Genomic DNA, 19,294 nt, shown 5'->3' with positions numbered 1-19,294 from the left:
AGACCTGTTCGGTTCTTGTGGCCTCTCCCATCGCAGTGCCCTGGTCCCTTATCCCAGGGGATGCTCCCATGGGTTGTCCTCGTCTTACCCCCGCCGAGAGCGGAGGCGCGGTGCGGGTGATGTCCACAACCCCATGTCTGCCTCACACGGGCACCCCTTCTTCGCTCTCCGGTGGCCGTGCCGCATTGCTGCCTGCCCGGGGCCAGGGCTGTGGCACCTCTCCTCCTCCAGCAGAGCTCCCTCCATGTCCCTTTCCATGTCCCTCGCCTCCGGGTCCCGTCCTCCCGGCGGGGCGCCCCACAGCAGGGCCGGGGCCGCCAGGGGGCAGGCGCGGCTCGGCCCCGCTCTCAGCCCGGGGGTGCCCGGCCCGGGGCTTGTGCCCACCACTGGGGGCGACCAGGGGCTGGAGGAGGGCGCCTGCCGTTCGCCTGCCTTTTTCCCTTCCTAATTTCTTCATTTTTCTTTTAGGAGGAGGGACGCTGTTGCATCCCCTCCTCCCCGCGTGCCCCCGAGGCTCGCCTTTCGCCTGCGCCCCCTGCTCGCTGCCCTCCCCGCTGCCCCTGTCAGACCTGTGTAGCCCGGCGTGTTTCTCTGTTTCTCTCCCCGCCACGCAGCCCTCCCTCTGTGCAGCTCTCTCCATGAAATGGAGCTGAACAATTGCACCGGAGCAGCTCTTTCTGTTCCTGCCATATGTCCGTGCGCTGAGGCACCATTTCTCTTGTGGTGTTTTTGAACGTGGTCGTGCTGGAGACGCCAGGGCGATAACAAAACTGGGGATTTCTGCCTCTGCCTTTCTGGATTGTGATGAGATTTAAAGGAGAACGTGAATGAGACGTGATGGATGGTTGTACTGATATTCTGAGCTGATTTAATTCAGAGTTATCTCAGATGCCCGGCCCTGCTACTGACAGGAGGACCTCTCAGGAGGAGAGGAGAGCACGCCCCGAATGTTACCCATCATCTGAGCACCACGGCGACATACCAAGTCACTGAAGTGGTATCATCCTCCTTTCCCCCTTCTCCCTCACCCCCCTTTCCTTTTCTTTTGGAAACAAATATGGTTCTTCAATAAAAGCACCTCTAATAACACTCAGTTCCTCAAACATGAACAGTTGCTGCCTGCCAGGGCAGCTGAAAAGACAGTGGCCATGATCAGTGTTCAGCTGAATATGGTGTTAACCGAGGCTGCCTCTGCAGCACGGGACTCGGCTCTGCCCCCCTGAAATCCCTGTTGGAGTGCCCGGTAGGTCCGTCCCCCCTCCCGCACGGGGATGCGCAGCCCTGCGCCCTCCTCATAAAAAGCAGCTTTGAGGCTGGGAGCTGTGCTGCCCTGTAATTAATGTGCGCTTAGCCTCAAACGCTCAGTGACAACAACTTAAATGTCAACATTCCTAGTTAATCCTTTGCTAACAAAATATGCCTGGAAAGAGAAGGCTCTGCATAATCTCCAGCGAACAAGATCTTATTTTAGCAGTGCGAGTACTTGGGAGATTTCCCCTGCCTGACCAATGAAACCGAAAGATTGGCTTTGTTAATCAGGGCTGTAAATGATGCGTTTGATCCCCTTAGCGAAGCAACCCGCTGCCTGTGGCGGAGCATGCAAACTCTCCTCTCTGTCCAAGCCCTCCTCCGGAGCAGCAGTAGGCTGGTCTTCCTGGGTGTTGGCTGCGTGACAAGGGAAGTGATTTCTATCCTCTGATGTTTTGCTGCTCTCCTCTCTGTTCAGCAAGATGTCCCCAGATTCTTCCCAAGTTACGTTTTCCAGCCAAAACAGCTAGCAGCGTTAAAAGGAGAATCGTGTGGGGAGATTGTTTTCAGCATCTTCTCAGGCGTATGGGAGCAGGGACCTTGGACATGTTTGGATTTCTTTCTTTATCTGGCTGCACCAGCCTGGTGTTTATCCTGAGGACTCCAGGCAGCCCGTGGGTGGTGTTTGTGTCGTCTCCCTGCAGCTGTTTCGAGCACTCAGGTGGAAGGCCGAGCAGCTGAGGTGAGGAGATGAAGGCCCTCACTGCCCGAAGCAGCCCCATGTTTTCAGTGCCCTGGCTCTTGGCTGGCAGGACACCTGCATGTCCAAGGCCCAAGGTCCACAAGCTCAGGGCAGCAGCAGCCCCCCAGCAGGTGCAAACACAGGACTGCTCCGCTGGGCCTCTGAGCCCTGCTGGGATGGGAGCAACGAGGGCCTTCTTCAGCTCAAGTAACACGGGACAATGTGACTTGTGGGATAGGACAGGCTCCTAATTGCCGGGGAATGACTCTAAGGTGCTTGAATCCAAATAACTGCTGGAGCTGTCTTTGTGTAGCCCTGAGCCACCCTCTTATCGTCTTGCTGTGCCAAAACAAGTGCGGTATATGCATGCTCTGGAGATAATTGGGCATTTTTTAAGCATCCATTCTTTCGCAGAGCCATCTTTCCCTGCCCTCGCTCTGTTCCTGACTCTCTTCCCATTTACTGCGACTGTTTTCTATTTTTGCTCTCGACAAAGGGCTGTGGGCTTAGAGGCTGCTCTTGTAGCTGTGGATGTAAAATGCCTGCTGCGTGGTGCTTGTAATGGAAGAACCGTTCCTGGAAATTAACTAATTCTCAGACCTAACTAATTAACTTTGCAGCCGCACGGAGCGGTGGAGGAGTGTCAGGCTGGTTTTATTGCTGGGAGAGGGAGAAGGGAGGTGGGCAGACCTGTGCTGGCATCCCAGCTCTTCCTCTGGCCCCTGTGACCATAAGTCAAGTCGTGTCACATCCCTGCTCCTCTTCCCCGTGTCCTCACTCTTTTCTTTAGTCGAGTTCTCAGGGCAGGAACTGCTTCTTGGTATGCCTATTTAGTGTCTTGTACGGGGAGGCCTTGACCTTGGCGGGGGCACTGATGGTTACTGTTACACAAACAGACAATAGAAGGACAAAATTATGGAGCCAGGTAGCTACAGATGTTAGTTTGTTCCGTTCTGGATTTTTTCCTTTATCTCCGTTTCCAGAACGGATTTGTTGCAGGGAACTTGCTTCCTCCCTAGCAGCGCCACATCTCTGCTTCTCTCCTCATCCCAGTCCTCCCTGAAGCCAGTGAAAAGATTCCTGCTGAAATACCCTGGAAATGGACCGGGCTCTTCCAAGGCAAGAAGCACAGCTTTGACATCAGGACTGTCGGTGTTTAGAGAACAGAGGGAGCCAGGCAAGGCCGTCCATGCCATTTCAAGGCTAGATGTTTGATAGGAAAGGCTTCCTGCGGCGCGTGTTCCCACGGAGGCCCGGTGTGTCCACGCTGACCGCTCTGCTTTGTGTGGGCTTGTTTTCCTCCTCCCTTGCTTGCAGCTGGGGCTCCCCAGGGAGCTCTGCTGGGCACCTGTGCCACAGCTGCCGGCAGAGCCTGGAAGAGATGAGCCTGCTCCCCAGAGGACTGCGGGGAGGCTGCCAGGAGCTCCCCCGGCCCTCGGGAGGGCTGCTGCTTCCTTGCTGGTGCCGAGCAGTGCCTGCAGCTTGTCCTCACTGGGATGCCAATTAGCACTGGGGCTTGCTGAGCAAACATGACCCGGCTGGCTGTGAGCGCTCCAGTGGGGAAGGGGCAGCCAGAAAACGCACAGCAGGAAAACTCGGTTTTGCTGCGTCCCAGTGGATGGAGGTGGTGACAGCTGGTGCTGTTTGGGATCAGGGATCATGCCTCCTGGTGTCACGGCTGCACGTGCTCCCAGCTGACATGAGCGTTGCTGGGCCCATATCCAGTGCGTGCAGAGGCAGTCAGGCTGGGGACCTAGAAGGAAAGGAGAAGGGGAAGCAGAATAGTTGCTGGGTGAGGAGGAAATATATTCAGCTCCTTTACTGAGGCTTGCCTTCCTGCAGGACTGCTAGGCTGTGAGCGCTGAATGCGAGTTCTGGCCACCAGGGACAACGGCGTGGGAGCTTTTCTGACAGTTGATGGAAACTTGAGGAGAAGGCTCGGAGTCAGTCAGCACTCAGGGAAGGGACACACCACGGCAACTGCCAGGCTGGGAGCATGTCAGTGTGTGTGCTGAGGCATGCCCCGCTCTGGGACAGGTGGCAAAGTGTACCTGAGACCATTTCAGGGTGAGCTCTCCAGATTCCCCCCTCAGAAACAAAACTCCCGATGGCACTCATTCCTCGTCCTGCTCCCTCTGCGTATTGGAGGCATCTTGGCACCGTGACACAAAGGGTGAATGGATGTGCCAGTGAAGATCTCAGCTTCTATACCCATGCAACGCCATGAAGCCCTGCAGAACACCTAGCTCAGGTCTTGATCCCGTGGGATTCATACTTACTTTTTGAAGCTGTGCACAAAGTAGTAAGGATAAGGCTCGCTACATAAATCATGCTGCCTGATTGAGGAAGCAGGACTAGGACCTAAAATGACTCACGTCCCACCAGCCCTGCTATGCCTGTGTGCTCTGGTGCAGAGTTGGCAGCAGCAGAGCTAACTGCCACATAGGTGTCAGCGTCACTGGGGTAGCAGACCCTGCAGGGCCATGCAGACAGGTTCCTCAGGGCACCAGCTGACCTGCCATCTGGGCGACGTGCAGTTTTGATAAGGACTGTCTTAGTTCGTGAACCTTGCCGTGCTTCCTGAGGATTGCTCCAGTATTGCTGTGGTCAGTGAGTGAGGGGAACCTGCAGAGAATCTGAAGACAAGCGGAGGTAACTGCAGCGTTGAGAATCCTGTCTTTGTAGCTCCATCCTGCAAGACAAAGCAGAGCAAGTGGTCAGAGGTAAACTGTGAGGGCAGAGCCAAAGCGGAAGCAATGTAGGAATTAGCCTGGCAAACCACTGCTTGTGGTTCAAGACCGAGGAGCTGCCCTTGTACCTTCAAGTTCTGCCAGGCTACCAAGGCAGGTGGTGATGGCAGCCTCACCTGCACGGCTCGTACAGGACCAGCTCATGATGAGTTTGGAACACGTAAACTAGAGCAGAGAGCCAGAACTGTGGCACAGCTTTTTCTGCCACAAAAGTAATGATTTTTTTTATTATTATTGTTAAAAAGAGGGTAGATTTAGGTCAGGTACAGGGAAGAAATTCTTTGCTCTGAGGGTGGTGAGGCCCTGTCCCAGGCTGCCCAGAGTAGCTGTGGCTGCCCCATTCCTGGAGGTGCTCAAGGCCAGGCTGGATGGGGCTTTGGGCAGCCTGGGCTGGTGGGAGGTGTCCCTGCCCACGGCAGGGGGGTGGAACTGGGGGGGCTTTAAGGCCCCTTCCAGCCCAACACGTTCTGTGATTACTGGAGCTGCTTTTGCAAGGAGTGGTGCGGGCAGTGGTGCTGGTGCCCCGCTGCGAGTGCTGGCTGCTCCCTGGGAAAGGCGGCTGCTGTCCCGGCCGAGGACTGCCAGCTCCAGCCCCTGCCCTGGGGAGGAGAGCTGTGTGTGCAGCTGCAGCCTTGGGCAAGGGATGTTAATAGGAAACAGAAACAGTTCAAGCCCAATGTGGTGGGGGAAACGCTAACAATGTTACGAGCTGGGAGCTTGTAACAGTCTTGCTAGTGAAATAACTGCTAGTGAAATCGCTTTGAGGTTTTTTTTCTCTTCTTGGTTTGGACACAGAAGTTCTCCAGCTTGTTCTACTGGGGCCAACAATATTCTTCAGTGTCAACAGGGTCTGGGGCGAGCCAACATTTTTTCTGCTAAGCGCTACCAGGGAAAGGGAAGCAGCAGCACGCTGCATCCCCTTCCCACGCGGCACGGCAGCAGTGGCACTCACCAGGAGCAGCTCCTGCCTGCCTCCCCGGTCAGCGGGTAGGCAGAGGGTGCGAGGGTGTCCCAGGCAGGGCAGCAGTGGCACTCGGGGGTGTGCTGTCCCCCTTTCCCAGCAGAAGTCCTCAGGACAAGCGCACTGTTAAATGGCATCATTTGGGGAGGGAGGCGGGGAGGGCTGGAACAAGTCTCTTTTCCCCTGGGAGGTGGCAGAGCACATTCTGGATAATTATTTCACGCTGCTTGGGAGCCGTACATAGTTTGGTTTCTCTTTGGTAGCCTTAATTGTGTCTTAAGGTGCCTAGAGCCTTATATTGGCATCTTTATTTATTTAAATACAAATGAAGGCATTAAATCAATTGTTCCTTTTTCTTTGCTCCCTCTTATCGTTGTTTCTATCAAGTGCTCTTAACTGTACCAGGCTTCTGCTTTTTCAGCTGAATCAGGTACACCAAGCAAGAGTCCCACGCCGAATTTCCTGCAGACTAAGGAAGGCTGCACTGAGGGAGCACACCTAGAAAACCTTGCTGTTCTTCTCCTCTTGCTGTTTCACTTGTATTTTGGGGCATTTCCTAATGTTTGCTGAGTGAGGCTTCCTTCTGTGGCCCCCTGCACACCTAACCCTCCTGCAGTGCAAACAGAAAGAAAAGGCTGTGCTCTATCACATCATTTGAGACCAGGGAAGGCAGCGTAGCTGAAGGGATAAGGAAACTTTTGTCTGGGTGTGCCCAATCTGTGACTTGGTTGGCCCCTCTCTTATTTTAATCTCTAGGTCCTGAAGTTAAAAGTGGAGCTTGGGATCCCTGAGTTTTATCATTTTCCTGTAGCGCAGATACATTGCCATTTGGTTACAAACTATGAGTCGAGGCCCTCTCTCCTCGCCAAGCTCCATAAAAGATAATTACTCCTGGAGTTCAAGTGGTGGCATGTCTTGCAAGAGATCTGGAAGCCTAGTATGCAACCTCTCAGATAGACATTGTAATCGTGCCTGTGATTACCCTCCTCCTTTTTTGTTCCCAGGAATTTAAGACGTTCACACATTGAAAACTTGCTGGAAAAAATAAAATCTCTTTCAAAAATGTGCTCATTGAGACCACACTACCTGTATTCTGATTGCGGGTCTGGTGGAATCAGGGGCGTGGGGTCCTGAACACGGAGAAGTCTGCTTACATTGTGATGGTAGCTTGACAAAGGCAGGCTTGCTGGTTTCCAGAGGTGTGGCTGTATGTCTGCACCGCACAGAGGTCGGAACAAGGGACACTTCTTGTTGGGGAATTATGTTTCCCTTGTTTAGAGCCCATACGTTTTCTTTTAAACATTGATTCTGCTTTGTCTCTGGTGATATCTCCCGCAGATAGATGTTGGCCTCTGTGCTTGGCCTAAATTCTATTGTACTTACCTCATTACTCCCCTAATGACGAGCCGACAAATGCTCTTGCTTGATTTACTGGCGATGTTACAGGTGTTTGGAACACTTGTCAGTGCTGTGCTACTACATGCCTAATTTTTCAAACGGCGAGGTGTGCTAGCTTCTTTTGTGGAGTGAGTGTCCACACGAATTTAGCTGCCGTAGGCTTTATCACATGCTCGCGCCCCAAAATTCTGGAGCTCTGCCCTTGGATCCCCCTTCCAAAAAAAAATCTTACTGTATGTGCAAGTGTTGATGTAACTGGCCTTTGGAGGCAGCAGAGCAGTGGGTGGCCCCGATCTTCCTCTCCCTTGCATCTCGTTCCCAGCTGCTACGGCCCCGTGGCACAGGTTTGCCCTCTGCCTTCTGCCTCTCATAGAACTGTTTTTCTAAAGCTGACAAGGATGTTGGCTACTCAACCCCCAGAAAACAGTTTTTGCCAAAACCTGCGTGAGCACGTGGCTGAGATCAAACAGCTTTTTGACAGGGTGAGTGGGGCAGGCGAGGTCTCCAGGCGCCTCACAGCAATGGGAGAGGAGCTGCTCGGAAGGGGAGGAATATCAACATTTCGTGCACATTTCTTCACCAGTTGGGCAGAGCTCTTCCCTTCTTCTGGTTGTGTTGCTAGGAGAGGAGTGCTCTGCCCTCCTTATGGCTATGAATAGCTCGCTCTTGTTTATTCAGCTCAGCTCCGCCTGCTGGTTACAACCACAACCGGCACCATCTCGTTGCATGACACCACCAGAAAACAATGCAACTGCAACAGGAACAATCCCCCCTCCGGCTGTGAAGACTTCGGGTACCTTTGTAACGCACCGCTTCAGAGCTCTGCTCCTCCTCTCACCGCCCTTCACAGCGCAGCCCCTCTGCTTCCAGCCAAAGGTCTCTAAGCCCAGCCGAACGGAGCACTGTCACCCCCAGAGCGCAAAGGCGAGAGGCAGGACCTGCAAATCGAGGCATTATCTCAGAAATCTGGCTCGAGGATAAGTGCACGATCACTTCAGAGCCCTCCTCTGGTATTCCAGTGTTGGAGTCTTTCAGGAGCAAGAAAAGTTACTTTTCCTTTTTTAGTGAAAGCTGAGATTCTTGCATAAGCCCATGAATCCAACATCACGGACTTTAAGAAAAGGAACAGATGGCTTGAAAATTGGCAATAATGGGATTTCTGAGATTTTCTTAAGAATATTTTATCTGAGGTCTGACCGGGAACGAAGCAGCCATGGCAATGGAATTAAGTTGCGCAGAGAGTGGGTAAAGCTAACGGGGGTGAGCAAAAGAGACCGAAAGTGGTGCAAAATGGGACGGGGCACAGCATTGCAAAACATCCACCATGAGGGACAGAGGGACAGACAGTGATCACAACCAGCGTTAGGAGGAGAGATGTGCATGTACGGGCAGATAGAGCCATGCCAGTTCGGAGGAGCATATTTTTCTCAAACCTCCCGGCTTTCTGGACTGGGAAGAACAGCATGAAGCAAAGAAAAGCAGCATAGATCGGAAGAGATGTGAACAGTTGCTGCACAGGTACAGAGGAACCACCCATTGTGAGCTGCCACGTGTGCCTATTCCCCGGGACATCTCATCTTTCTCCACCTGGAAGTCTTCTGGGGACGAAATCTGACCACCACATGCGTTTATCCAGAGTTCCCACATGCCCACCAGGCCTTTCAGATAGCCGGGCTGCTGAACATCCAGAAATTCAGGATAGGTCGACAGCACGCTGGGGAGGTGACCTGTACAGCATGCATGTGCTGTATCTAATGAGTCCAGAAATTGTCAGACCTGCTGTGCAGATGATCTGCTTGTGCACAGCATGCCCAGTGTGTTTTAGAGGTGTCTGGTCTGCCTGGCATGCACAGAAGGTCTAAACAGTGCAGGTTGTGTATTCCTGACTGGAAATGGGACAAGGACAAGGTTGTGGGTTTTTACACATTTTTGTTACATTTGTAGAGGAGGTGACAGCTGAATGCTTCAGCGGACAAAAGAAACTTAGGAATATTCAGTCATACGTATGGAAGCGAGCCTCCCCTACTTGTTTTACAGGAGCCACCTGATCTCTTGAACTGGAGTTGGGGTCCTGTCACAAAGGACAGTGTACAGGCACACAGCGAAAAGGTGTGGTTTCTCCCTGCCCCCTCCCAAATCCCAAACATCACATAATTTGAATTAATGGGAGTGCAGGAAAGGAGCAATTCCTACTTGGCAGACATGGAAATGAGCCCCAGAGATGAGTCAAATAAAGCTCTTAGTCTCCTAAAGCAGGACTCGGGTGAGTTTTAGACACCTGAGCACAACCCGTGACCCTGTGAGCCCTTGCTCAGCTGATGCCTAGTCCTGGGGATGCCCATCAGACTTGACAGCGAGGCCCCTGGCTTCAGCAGCTCTGCTCTGCACCTGTCTGGAAAAGCCTCCTGCTTGACAGGGCTCAGCATGACAGCAGCAGGAGGAGGAGGATCCAGAAACAAAATGCTGCTTTGCCTGCAGGAGCGTGCCTGCAGGATGGGCGCTGTGCAGAACCCCAGGGAGGCTGATGCTGCCTTTTAAGCTGCAGCATCCAGAGGGGTTAAAGCACTTGAGGAGGATACAGAAGACCCAGCCTGCGCTGCCTCCTCTGCCCCAGGGATTTCCTGTCTGCATCTCCCATGGAAGCGCTCCAGCTCCCGAGCTGCGGCTGTTTCGGGAGAGAGGGCATGCTCACCTCTTCTGCCAGGGGCGTTGTGCTTTTCTTAAAAGAGTTGTGGCTTCCCTGGGCACACATATGCACCGGAGAGGAAGCATCTGCAGGAATCACCAGCCTGGCTGTTCTGGATTTCACCCGAGGAGAGGGGGAAGCCCATGTTGCAGTCCACTCTCAAGTGACCACTTCTGAATTTTACCTGATGCCTCTTTAATGTAAAATTCGGAGAGAGGTGCTGGGCAGAGGGACCCGTGTTTTCCTTCGTACCATGAGATCAATGAGATTAAACGTGTGCTTACATGCTGTCCTGAATTGGGGCCATGAGGAGAGCAATGGGAAAGTAAACAGAAGAGAAACGTTATGGAAATGAAGGAAGAGGGAAAATCCGCCCTGCCGAGTGCAGCAGCTCTCATCAGTTGGAAGAAGACATGGCCTCACCCAGAGCTGGTTAGGCACTAGGAAGTCCAGGGACAGGGAGAGGAGACTGTCATCTTCATCGGGGTACAAAGGCAACCTGGAAAGCTGAGGCTTGGAGCAGTGGTTGTTTGTTGGGTGCAGCCTTTCCCAGACAAGGTGAGTTTAGCCGTGGGTTGTTTTTCACCTTTAGCAGAATGTGGGTACTGGAAACGATCAGGCTTCAACCTGTGTCAGCCCGGAGAGGTTTTGTTCTTCCTTGAAAGACTATCAAAAGACTCCGAAATCCTGAGCTTTTCAGGGGGAGCTTGGACTGATCCTGGCCTTTAGGGCACCCTGACGAGTGCCAAAATGAGCTTACTGAGGTCTCTTCTTAAGAGACAAATTCTAGGCTTCGGCTTCTCTTGGACATAAATCCAGAACTCCAGAGCGGCTTTGGTGTACGGAGGCTCGGTGCCCCTGTGCACAGTGTTAGGCACGTCTGCTGCTGCGCATCCCCTTGCAGAGGCTGCGGGAGGTGGCGCTGGGTGTGATGACCGCTCTGCATGTAATCTGGCTTTGCTTTCGGCAGAGCAAGCGGGGTGCTCATCCTCTTCCGAGGACCTGCAGTGCCATGCTCCCCCCCTCGTTCGCCAGCATTGCAGAGAGTGCTTGGGCAGCGGGTACCTCTGGGCCTGCCCTCGCTGCTTCCTGCAGCCACTCAGAGGGTCTGACCAGTGCCTGTGCCCAAGGCTTTGGTGAAACCATGCTCTGCCACCTCCCAGACCACAAACGGTGTGATTTTGTTTTCCTGCCATTCAAATTCTAGGGCTTATGTTCTTCCACCTCTTTGTGTTTTCCACGTCACCTCAAGTCCTTTCACCCAGATTCCTTGGCACTGCCCTATGCTTCCAGCTGGGACCGTTGTAGGATCAGCTCGGATTTTCCAGCCTGGTTGTGCTTCTCCTTCCGTGTCTCCAGGCCTTCTGGGTTGCGGTCCTTCTCCCCAGCTTGGCCTCTGTGTCTCTTTCCTGGGAGGCACCTCAGTGGTGTCTGTCCTAGTCTCCAAACTGCAAATTAGGCCTGCTTAAAATTCTCCTCACACTGACACGTGGGCTCCTATGAACTTTCTGAGTTTTCGGGGACTGTGGGAGCTCCGTTTTTGGGAGGTGGCTTCTCTGTTGAGCCCTTGGGCTCAGGAGTCTGCGTTCTCCCTTCTGCTGCAGCTTCGGAAGACGACCTTGGGCAGGTCACCTCATCTGCCTCAATCCCTTCCGCTGCTCGTCCAATTTAGATAAAACCACCCGCCCGGGTTAGCGGGGTGTCTGGGCGATCACTGGCCAGAACCGCTACCCGAGTGGCAAGGACTGTGATGATTTCCACGAACCGAGACCAGCTGCTGCTCGCACAGCGCTCCTCAGGGCTCCGCGGGGGCTCGCGGACACCCTCCTGGCACCGCCGGGACGGGCCCTGGGGCCCCTCACGGACCGCGTGGCGGCCGGGCGGGGGATCCCTCGTGGCGGCGACGAAGCCCCCCAGGGTCGCAGCCGCAGCCTGGGCTGCGCGGGGCCATTTTGGCTGCGCGGGGCGGCGGCGGAGCGAGGGGCTCGAGCGCGGGGCGCTCAACGCCTCCCCGCGGGGCCGGGGCCCGGGGAGCCCCCTCGGGCTCGTGCCGGGGGCCGCGGGGCCGGGGCGGGGCCGGGGCGGGGCGGGGGAGGGCAGGGGAGGGGGCCGGGGCCGCCCGCCCGCCTTGCGGCTCGCCAGCAGTGGCGGGAGGCGAGGCGCCGTGCGCCACAGCCGCTTGGCATGAATGCCTGGGCCGTACCAAGCGCCGCGGCGCCCGCGGGGGGAGGCCGCCCCGCCGCCCCGCCGCCCCGCGCAGACAATAGGCCCCGCCGGCCGGCCCCGTAAGTTGCCTCCGTGCCGACACAGCGCCCGCGGCCAGCGCCGCCCGGGCCGCCTCCCGCTGCCGCTGCCGCCCGCCCGCCATGCCGCGCCGCGCGCCCGCCGCCTGAGGCAGGTAAGCAACGGCCGCAACGGCCGCGCCAACGGCCCCCGCTGTGGGGACGGCCCGGCTCGGCTCTCCTCGGCTCTCCTCGGCTCGGCTCTGCTCGGCGCGGCGCGGCGGGGGGCGCAAAGTTTTCCGGCGGGCGCCCTGCCTCAGTTTCCCCCGCGTCCCACCTGTTGGCCGCCCCCCTGCCCGCCGCTGACGGGGCGGCGGCACCCCCGGGGCTGCTCGCCGGGAGGGGGGCTCCCGCGGCTGGTTTGCGCTTCCCCTTTTTATTTGTATTACTTGTGTTTTATTTTTTATTTATATTTGGTTTTTGACGCCGTGTGCTCGGGGAGGCGGAGGCTGCTCGCTGCTGGCGTGGAGCAGCCGGTGGGTACCTGGCTGGGCGGGAGAGTAACAATGTGCAGCCGCCGCTCCGCTCGCCGGAGGGCTTGTGGCTGAGGTGGCGGCGTGAGGGAGCTCAAAAAATACAGGCAGAGGGGGATAAAAGCAGAGAAACCCCCCTCCTCGTGCCCAGCCCTGCACCAGATTTCGTTAAAAAATCTGTGGAGGCTTAAATATATATATATATATATATATATATATATACACACATTATTTTTTCCCTGGAAAGCCATTCAGTACGTTAGGTGCCTCCTCATGAGGTCTTTTAAGTTCGTCATCTGCCGCCGTTCGGGTTTCATTGATTCGAGTTGTTTTGCTAAAAAACAGAGCCTACGAGCATCTGAGCTGCACCAGCCTTCATCATCCCAGCATCCTGACACAGCCCGAGCGAGGCAGGGGCTGGAGGGGGGGAGAGCAGGGTTTGTTCTCTCCCAGGCAGGGCTGGGAGGAGAGCATCGTGTGCTGAGGAACATGAGCAGGAACGGGAGATGGGGGAGGGAGTCTAAATTGTCCTGAGACCCTATTCAATCCGGCAAGGAAGATGGAGGATCTTGCTGCTGCAAAAAAAAAAAAATGTATACGGCAGAAATCTCAGCCGGCTTCTCTCTGACTTGTTACCTCCCTCCCCAAAATAAATAAATAAGCAGCAGGAGAATCAAAGCAGCGAACCATTGCTGGGTGGAACGTTTGCTGTAATGCCTTCATCCCGCGCGCTTTGCAGGCGGAGAGTCCAGTGATGGAGGCGTGCGAGAAGCAGGGAGGAAGGCTCGGAGGTTTTCAGTCACAGGAGGGGGAGAAGTCTCAGCTCGTGGTTGAAACGAGACTTGTCAGGCACTGAGGTGGGGATAAAAAATGCCTGTGCCAGGCAGCCGGACCTGTGGAGGAGGCAGCTCCAGCTCCTGCAGTTTCGATGCCAGGTGGAAAACCAATGGAGGGAGGACGTAGACAGGGAGGAAGGAGGTCTGAAGAAGATCTTGGACAGGCTTCTCACAGGGCTCTGAAAAGAGGGGGAATTTTGAACGCAGTCAGGACATGAGCAAAAATCGAGTATAGACGAGTTGGATGTGGTGTAGAGGGACTTTGGGCATGGAAGAAAGCGGAGGTCTGGTGTCCTGTCAATGGAGTTTGGGGCAGGGGAAAGGAGAGGTTTGTATGGCCAGCATGAGGGCTGATAGCACGTAGGGCCAGTATCGCAGCTGAGGGGATGGGGGAGAGAGCGTGTGGCTTGTCTTTTTGGTAGGTGGTTTGTCTGGTGGGGTATCTTCTGTTGAAATGACTTTGTGAATTGCTGTCAATTTTGTTGGAATGCAGCAACAGCAAGGACAAAACATGCGACTTTTCCCCAGCCTTTGTGAATATAGGTGTAGGGCTGAAATCAAGCCTCTTGATGACTGCTGCCATGCAGCCTACCCCTCTGCGTGCATGGAAGCAGCAAATCTGTGCAAATGCACCTGTGTGTGTGGCATGTTCTTCCTCCCGAGGGGCGAGGTGCACACGTTGTAAGCATGGTTCCTGCGTGGACGCAGCCCAGTTCTCTTGTTTTCCTCAGTTTACATAAGAGCTTATTCTGTCAGCATGGCACCGGTAGTACTTTGCAGCCAACTTTGCATGAATTGTGATGCGAGGCGCAGGGCAGGCAAGACTTGAAACCAGTACGTGCAACGCTTCAGCCTTTCTGTTCTGTCATGACGGTATTCCTGTGACAGAGCGGAAGACATCACGCACGCAAACAATGCCATAAAAATTTTATGCACATTTACATGTGGAGAGCTGATCTCGGGTCAAACGTGCTCCAAGTTGCTCCTCCTGAAGAAGAGGAGAGAAGAAAAGCAGTGCCTGTGCGTCGCAGACGGGGCTGGCACACTGCTCCCGTGCACGTGGATGGATCGCACACTTGCACGCTCCACCTTCCCTTGCCAGGATCGCCTGCCTGAAGTCCAGCTGGGCTGGTGGTGCAGAGAAGTTTTGCCCTTCGGATGCCGATTTGATGCCCTTTCTGCTCTTGCTTTGTGCTGGACAAGCTGGAGCCACAAAAGCTTAACAAGGGAAACCACTAATGAGCCCCTGCTTGGCATGCTGAGAGGAGAGGCCAAGGGCTGAGCGGGCACGAAAACAGCGGTGAGGAGCCCCCGGGCAGAGGCTGAGCCTCGGCAGGGATGCCGGAGTGGGAGCAGAGCCCCTGGAGCCAGCAGCGAGCAGCAGCACTGCAGCGAAGGCACGCGAGGAGACCATGTTGGGGGGAGGAGAGCAGGCTGCTGTTTCCACATCATCTGAAAACTCAACCTGCTGTCAGGACAGAAGGAAGGCTTGTGCATATTTTATGTCACTTTTCTCCTTCTAGGACAAGCTGCTGATCCGATCAGCGATGCACTTTAAAATCCTAGCCGCGCCGAGCAGCGAGGATGACTCGAGGCCAGTAACGAGCCTTGGCCTCCTGCCTCGGCTCCTTTGTGGACAGTCGGCTCCATCCCATGCCGCCCTTCCCCGGAGAGCGCCCACACAATTAAACCACGCACGCCGCTCCTCAACTACAGCATGGGATGTACCTGGCTGTGTGGAGACGGGGCCAGAAAATGGCAACGAGTCAGGGCCGGGGGGGCGGGGAGGGGAGCTGGCCATTTCTTGTGCTGCCTGCTGATGGCTAAAAGGAGGCTAAAAGGGTAAATTTGTTTTCCTACAAACTGGTCGCGCGTTGCTCCAGTCAGCTGCACTCGCCTCTGAGATCTTCAGTGGTAGCTCAGGACTCGGTGGGGTTGGCAGTAAACAAAACATATTTCACTCCTTCAGCCTGGCTTTTGCGCTCTGCCTGGCTGTCAGGCGTGAGGATTTTTCCTCATTGGTTCTTCGGTGCCGCTCCAGCGTGGTGGGGCCGCTCGAGCCTCGGATGCTGCTCCTACCCACTGAAGGTATGAGCAGCACAAACACTCCCTGCCTGGCACCTAAGGGTGTAGGCATCTTGGGCATGGTATTTTTGGTGACAGCCTCACACATGTAACCACACACATTATTCCCGTGTCCTGGAAGCAAGCCCATTGTCCTCAACACCATTTGGGGACCCTTGGGAGAACGAATGCTTTTGCACCGTGGTGTAGACTTGTGTATGGTGGTATTGGAGTCACTGTTGTCCCTGCTTTATCCTTCGCTTGTCCTGTTGGAGAAGGAACGATCTCATACGTGGAGGTCTTGCAGGACTTGAGGTCTTGATATTGACTTGATGGGCAGCTGTAGAACCTGGGCAATGGGATCACGGCTGCAGGCTGTAAAACGGGAGCCACCCTCACCTGCCTCACGTGGTGCGGCGTGCCCGGCTGCTGGCCTGCGCTGGTGCGGGGCCGTGCGCTTCTTTGCGGACAGCGTGGCGGGGTCGCAGAGCATCGCAGGAACAAAGCACGCATTTTTGCACCGAGCGTGACTCATGCTACGATAAATTCTGCTCGAGCTCTGCCTAGGCTCGGTGCTCTGTTGGACAATGAATTCCGCTCTGTCCTTCCAGCACAAAACAGCACAACTTGCCAGTGACATGGACTGTACATGTATTCCCATAACAACAATATTATAAACATATGGGGGACCTGGTGGAACAACTGCTGTCCATGTCTCCGCACAAAACAAGGAGCCGAGTAACAAAAACCGGAGTGTCTGAGGCTCTATCTCCCCAGACTGTGATCTCATCAGATTTCCCAAGCTAACCACAACCTGGTCACTGCTTGGATTGCAAACTTGGGGGCGGGGGGGAGAGCAGTTTGCAGGAATTGCTGTTTGTGATTCAGTCCGCTTCCCTCTGACTCAGTCCTGAACCATTCCTCGGTAGGGTATTTGGGGATAGTATGCTTGGGACATTGCACATCAGTTTAGTTCTTGGAATAAATTCTGCAGTGCCCAGGCTCGCTTACAACCGAGTTTGCCCCGGCATCTTTCAGGCGAAACGTAAAAAACAAACCTCTGAAAGCAGCTTTTGCCTGCTGAGGGCCGCATGGTAATTTTTGCAAACGAAGGGGGTGGGGGTGGTCGTAGCCCTGGGCGCTTTGCCAGGTTCGAGCTCAGGAAATTGCAGTCTATCTAGGTAAAACTTCCTCTATAGTTTCAATGAAAAAAAGTATTCTTCTCTTACTGTCTTGAACTGTGAGCGCTGTGTTTCTCTGGAGCCTCGAACAGATAGTACATTCTAACTAGAGAGCTGGTTACAGTTGCTTGCCGGGAGATTAATTTTTTTATGCAAAACCCGGGGCTTTTTTGCATTTTTGGGACACTTCTCATTGCAAAAGGCTGTGTATATTTTAGGTTATTAGAAGGCTTGATTGGCAATGTGGTGCAAGTGCAAGGAAACACAGCGGTGTGCTGCTTGCACAAGGGGCAGGCAGTTAGCGAAGGCACATCTTCTCCTACAGCAGAAAAATAAGGACCAGTTTTTTAGCCTGCATCTGCGAGCTGGATTTTGTATGTTTAGCAGCAATTGCTTTTGTAAGCTGCTGCTAAGGCACGTAACTGGCCGTGTGCAATTGCAGTAATGGAATGTGAAAATGCAACTACAGACAGACCTGTAATCTTGCATGCAAAATACGGCTGCTCTCGTTCTCCAGGTACAAAAAATGGCCCAAGATTGTGCTCGCCTTTCCGTTTAGCTGCCTTCACCTGCGTGTTTTAGGCGGCAGCTGCGTGTACGGAGTGTTGAGTGATTATCCCTGCTATTTTTGCTCCAAGAAGGAGGAGGAAATTAAATCATTACTAGTGGTCTGGGTAGTACGCGTGGTAAGGAGAGGGTGAAGCTCTGGGGGGTGACAATGATAATTTCATAACTCTGAAATCCTGCGGAAATGCTTGGAAGCGGGCGAAGAAGAAGAGCCAAGCGGTGACCTCCCCTTCCCGCTGCAGCCCCGGTGTATTTAACCACCCAGTCGGTTAACGACGCCAGGAGCTGGCCTCGCCTTCTGCCAAGCCCAGGGCTCTCAGGGCTGGCTAAGAGAGACGTGTGCTCCAGCACGGATGGCTGCGGGGCCGAATATTGACAGCGACAAGGCGCTGGTGGCCAGTGGGGACGTACGGCAGTAGCTCACTTGCTCTGCCCCTTGGCTCTGGGGCTTCTCTGGTGACACTGGTAACAAAGGGCTGCTCGGCAGAGGTGATACGGATCCCTGGCAGCCGAATGGAGCCTGCTAAACCCGAGTCACCCGCACTTCTTGCCAGCCCTGGAGCTTGGGTGTCACTGTCTGTTTGCTGTTTTGGCCTCCCAAAACAGGAGGCTGCACCTTTTCTATGGGGCTGGGAAGCAGGGATTCCTTCCTGCCGAAAAACGTGCTTATATTTTGGGGTTATTTCTTGCCACCCTGGGTCCTCGACTGCAGTCATTTCCATTGTGCACGATGCTCGTTGTAATTGAATCTACCGATGTATATTTAATAGAGTTGGCACCGCAGCCCGTAACTAGGCGCTGCTTCCCAGCCTTCTGCCGCTTGTTGTCACCAGCACCTCTTCGGAGTTGCAGTGGGTGCCCGCCGCCGCGCGGCTCTTTGTCCCGTGGCCACACGTCCCGCAGGACCCGCACAGCCCCAGTCCCCGGGCCTGGATGTCAGCCAGGTGCTTGGGGCTCGGGCCAGAGGAGCGACGCCTACCGGGTTGTCTTCTTCCTCTCTGCCACGGATTTGCTATGTGTGATCACGGGCGAGTCCTTTAACCTCAGCTGGCCTCGGCTGACTTATCTACTCCAGAAAGGTGTTGTAAGGCTTAATTATTGCCAGCTCTTCGGAGACCCTGGGGGGAAAAAAGTGCGTTTTATTCAGAAATCTCTCTGACCTTGCTGGCCTCTCTAAGCCGGTTCGGTGGTGCTAGGAGATATTCTCTGTGCTCCCTTAATAATGTTTCTTCAATTTTTCATCTGTACATTCACCCACTCTCTCAGCTGCATGTAAAATGCCAAGCTGTCTGAAGTCATGGAAATATTTTTATACTCTTGACAGCCACGACAAACATTCCTCCTCGGCAATAAACAAACAAGGTACACAACCTGCCATTAACATCAGTTTATAGCTGAGAGACCTTCGTCACTCATCGAGGAGGGAATCCAGACAGCTCCCGTGCTGGCAAGCCAGGCAGGAGCGCCCGCTGAGGTTAGGAGAGTACCGGATCCTGCGGGCTCGTGTGCGTGTGCAGCGAGCGACTGGGAAGCTCTGTTTGCCCGTGTGCGTACGGGAGTGCAAACAGGCACCAGGTATCTGGTTTATTCAGGGTTCTTGCAAACTATATTTGGCTCAGGCGTGCGTGGCTGTAGGGGTTTGATGTTTATTTGCGTGCACAAAAAGCCTGTTTTCTGCAGCAGCAGCTGAAACATAAAGGCGGTGCAAATTAAGCTGGATAAATATTAGACATCCAAAAAAAAAGGCTCTGCAAATGGAAGGTGTCAGCGAGCACTGCGGGAGCAGAGCCCCTGCCGCACACTGCTCCTCTCCGCTTCCCTCGGGGCAGCGGGCTGTAAGCCGCTGGGGTAGGCAGGTACCCGGACCCACACCACGGCGTCTTCTCCCCGCAGGTGATTCTCCATGTAAGCAGTCAGCTGTTGCTTGTTTTGCTGCATCCTAGGTTAATTCCCTCTGAATGCTTCTAAATCAGGGTCTCCAGAGATGGGGTGTTGGTGAAAAGGAGCAGCAGGTGCGAGTCTTTGAGCTACGTTACTTTGGTTTCTCTCTCATTCTCCCTGCAGGTCTTCCTCCTGCTGTCTGGGCAGTGCTCTCTGGTGTGCTCA

At 54.5% G+C, this 19,294-nt stretch overlaps 1 protein-coding gene across 2 annotated transcripts in view; it reads left to right on the top strand.

Annotated features, from left to right (window-relative positions):
• The window catches only part of BCL9 (BCL9 transcription coactivator), an 82,015-nt gene that overhangs the window by 18,084 nt on the left and 44,637 nt on the right, over nucleotides 1-19,294 (top strand). The window contains exon 1 of one of the 2 annotated variants that reach the window (XM_084518077.1): nucleotides 11,991-12,183. The exons of the other annotated variant lie outside the window; for it this stretch is intronic. The gene's annotated coding sequence lies outside the window, so the exon portion shown is untranslated. Of the gene's footprint in view, nucleotides 1-11,990; nucleotides 12,184-19,294 lie in introns of those variants that run through there. 2 annotated transcript variants of the gene reach the window in all.

The sequence above is a fragment of the Aythya ferina genome (genome assembly GCF_964211825.1).
Source record: "Aythya ferina genome assembly, chromosome: 1".
In the NCBI taxonomy this organism is placed as follows: Eukaryota; Metazoa; Chordata; class Aves; order Anseriformes; family Anatidae; genus Aythya; species Aythya ferina.
This window is presented reverse-complemented; position numbering and strand designations above follow the sequence as displayed.